We start from the raw sequence: 4,406 nt of genomic DNA on the forward strand, positions 1-4,406 counted from the left end.
TGAGGCCATTTGAGAACAATGAACTCATTGTCATGTTCAAGAAACCAGAGATTGTTTGAGCTTTGTGGCATTGTGTGTTATCCTGCTGGAAGCAGCCATCAGAAGATATTTACACTGTAGCCATAAAGGGATGGACATGGCCAGCAACAATTCTCAGGTAGGCTGTGATGTTTCAGATATACTCAGTTAGTACTAAGGGGCTTAGAGTGTAGCAAGAAAATGTCCCCCATATAATCACATCACCACAAGCCTGAACTGTTGATACAAGGCAGGACGGGTCCATGTTTTCATGGCATTTGCATCAAATTCTGAAAAACCATCCAAGTTGCAGCTGAATTTAAGACTCATCAGACCGGGCAAGATTTTTCCAATCACCTGTTGTCCAATTTCATTGAACTACGTGAATTATAGCCCCAGTTTCTTGTTCTTAACATGCAAAAGTGACACCTGGTGTGGTCTTCTGCTGCTATAGCCCATCTGCTTCAGAGATGCTCTTGGTTATAAACAGTGTGAGTTACTGTTGCCTTCCTATCAGCGTGAAGCAGTCTGGCCACTCTCCTTTGACATCAACAAGGCATGTTCTCCCAGAAATCTACTGCTTAATGGATGTTTTCTCTTTTTTAGACCATTCTCTGGAAATCCTCGAGATAGTTGGTGGGAAAAATCCCAGTAATCCCAGTTGTATTAAGGAGCAGTTGAAGAGGTATAATAATAGATATGCTTATTTTTCCCAAATAATTCATGTGCTTATTTTCTGAGCTTTTCTTTCAGTCTGTTTTAGTTTGTGTATATACCAGGCCTTTCCTTTCCTATCTGCTTATGGCCTCAGTGGCCCCACAACCCCTGTTGCTACCACAGGGGTACCAGATGGGCCAAAGGATCCACATCTTTGCTGAATGCTATAAAGCGCTGCAGACACTGGAGGGAGTTCTAGACTTCTCCTTGTCTTTACTCGTGAAAAAAAAGAGAAAATTAGTCCTTTGATGTTTATAGTAATAGTCATTTACATGGTGACTCAATGATAATATTGAGTACCACACGGAACTTGTAATGAGGCAGCAGGTGAAACATTTAGTTATATTATTAATATTAAATCAGTTCTCTAGCCTTACTCTTTTTCTTTCAGTTGTGTTCCTCCAGCTGTTCCCCCAGAAGTTTTTGTTGCATAGTCAGGGCATTTTCTGCCAAATATAGTGCCAAACAAATGTCAGATCACTTTCCCAAAGCAATGAGACACACATGGTAAATCAGGGATCAGAGGAGAACAAATAAATAGATGAATTTGTGATTTATTTTCCATTCTCTCAGTCCAGTGCTCTGGATTACACTTTGCCAGCTTCCTACTTTACTTTTCATTTTTGTCCCTGTATAATGATAGACAGAACCATCTGTGTCTTGCGCATTTGGCCATGTGACTTGATACTCATGGACACATGGATCAGAACTTTGATGCAACCTTTAAAAACCTTCTCTTAGAAGCAGACACATGTAATTTTTTAAATTTGTTGTCTCTGTTTTTTTGTGCTTTGAAATAATCCATCTTGCACCTGTGCCTATTTATTACATTTTTAGCATCTGACTAATGGTGGCCATTACATAACAGGTCACTCTCTGACCTGTTGTTTGACCCTTGTGTCAGCCGACAAGTCAGTGAGAAATAGCGTGTAAGATAGTTTCCTCAGAAAGTCATCATTTCCCCACTTACCACTTCTTGAATTGTGTACACGCTTCAATCCATTTTATAATCAGTTTCTTGTTTCATGACAGACATGATCTTCAGACTGTCACGTTGCACAATAGTGTGGCTTTATGCATAATGCATATTGTAAGACTTAGGTATCTGACCTTATTTCAGGAGAATTACATAAGGGTTCACTACTTGAAATGGAAGGAAATGCCTGGGCTTGTCTAAGACAGAGAACAAGAAAGAAGTTGCAGTTGAACTATTTTTGGATACGTCAGATTCCTTTCCTCCACCGTTTGTGCCTCTCCGCCTTGAGAGAATATGAATATTAATCAGTGCTTTTATCGTTTGTTGTGGAAAAACTCCCTCTGCGCTTGAATGGCAGGAAAGCCATAAACCTGTTTCCCTGTATTGCATTAGCTCACAGTCAAAAGCAGAGCAACAGAGAGAAGCAGAACATAAAAGTAGCTGTGTGGAAGAAAGGCTGGGCTCCACACCTGAAAAATTTGACTTTTCAAATTTGCTTAAAGGAGTTGTGATTAGCTGCTAACAGGTACAAAAAGACAAAATGTTCTTCTTATGCACCCACAAATGCAACTGTATTTACACTTACATTTTGTGTGTGCTTCTTGGCTGCAATTCAAGTACCTTTAAGCTGGCTACAGACGAAATCCTCACGTGCAGCTCACATCTAAGCAAAGCTTGTGAGTTTGCGTATGTTTGTGTGTGTGTGTGTGTGGGTACAGCATTATTGTGGGTGGCAGATCGCGGGACGTCATGCTTTCGTCCTGAGCAGCTTAGGCAGGATGCCAGTGTGTATTAAACATCCAATCACATGACACTTTCACCCTTGACCCCTGGTGTGTCCAGCAACTGAGAGAAAGACATAAGCTCAAGCAGGAGTGAAGCCCTGAGAAGAAACACAGAAACAGATTTGATTAAACAATAAGTTAAGACAAAGAGGGTCGTGTGATGGTTTGCACTGTCTCACCATCCAGCCTAGGGCCTTTCTGTGTTATTTTTAGGTTTACTGGTGATTCTAAATTGTCTGTCTTTTTATGTTGGCACTGCAACAGATTGGCAACCTGTTCAGAGTGACCCCTCCAGTGACCCTGAAATAGTTAAATGGTAGAAAATGAATGGATGAATGGATGAGCGGATGGACGGGAGGTAAGATGAATAGGGAAGGTGGCAAGAACATGGTGAAGTTGACAGCTATTAACGATCTCCCTAGTGGAAATCTCCTGTCTAGTCACCAATAATGGGCTGTATGAATCTTACCCTGAGGATGTGATTACGCTGATCTGTTACCATAACAACTGAAGATCCAGCTGGCATAGAGAAAAAAACGTTTTTGTAGTAAGTTTTGAATAGATGAGGAGTCCTTCATTTACTTTATTTTGTCTGTATGTAAGTATCATTCTAATAGAAACAACTTTCCTCTAAGTATATTGGCCTACATTTGCTGACCTGCTTGTCTCCCATGGCTTTGCAGCAGCTGGCCTTTACACTCAACCCTCTGTCTGTCTTTGTAACCTGTGCAATATGTTAGTCAACAATGTCTTTTGCTTTGTTGTCACTTCAGTTGCTCAAACTTGAAAGTAGCTGAACTCTGTGCATGTTGGTGAAAGTAATTTCACCTGTACTCACTACTGAATTTTATTATTGCCCAGTCTCTGGTTGCTACTTTACTCCTCATTTCTGTGTGTATGCACACTCAGCGAATTCTCATCCTGGGGAGTCAAATACGGCAGTTATATGTCACAGGTAAGCACAACATGTCCTTTGGTACTTGTGCTATGAGACTGGGTTTTTTTTTTTTTTGGTATAAGTGAGATGGCCTCATTCCTAAATTTGGGATTATAATGTTCTATGTTCATGAGTCCACTAGGGTCTGCTTGGGTCCGAGTGGACTAAACTTGTCACACACCCTTGTAAGACATTTCTCAGCATCATCTGCACTCGGTGGCTGTTAGCATATTTCTTCACAACAGGCTTAATGTAGTGAATCTTCTTATAAACCCAGTCAAGGAGTTTCTGTTGCATAAACCAAACCAGAACAAAACAAAGTGGAGAACACAGAGCTCCCAAATGTGGGACACATGTCCAACCTCTGAATGTGGACTTTGTTCTCTTTTAAAGAGGATTGGCTAATATTGCCTCAGCTGGTACATCAAGGCATCAGCGCTGAAAGGACACCTCATGTGTATCACCTGGGATTTATTTGACAGCATTCGAAAGCGTGGGATGCAAATGCGTTTGTACACATCCTTCTCGTCACATCAAAAGGTTTGTTGTTCACTCCCTTGTAGCGTTAATTAATTTTATAGCCACGTACTATGACTCATTCCATCAATCTCACATTTGATGCCCACTCTTTAAAGAAAAGGTTATATGTACTCTCTGATGTGTGTAATTGCCAGGCAATATAATTTTGTCCTTGGTGGTCCGTGAGCCATTCTTCCATATGGCATTTCGGGCTTTAATATCTCTCCTAATGTGTGTTCTGCGCTTTAATCATCTTCCCAAGCCAGCCATTAGTTTCCACCTCCAGCTGCAGTCAGCTTTGACTTGCAAAGATGACATTCATTTACCTGGATGCTCATTTGGAACGATGAGAGGTTTCGGTAAGAAGAAAGAAAGCGATGAGAAACAAAGAGGGCATGCAAATGTCTTGGTACACGTATATTTTTATTCCTCTGGTGTGCTTTTGATTTGAGTC

This window comes from Haplochromis burtoni, unplaced genomic scaffold (assembly GCF_018398535.1).
Source record: "Haplochromis burtoni strain Fernald_Lab_line unplaced genomic scaffold, NCSU_Asbu1 Contig_498, whole genome shotgun sequence".
Taxonomy (NCBI): Eukaryota; Metazoa; Chordata; class Actinopteri; order Cichliformes; family Cichlidae; genus Haplochromis; species Haplochromis burtoni.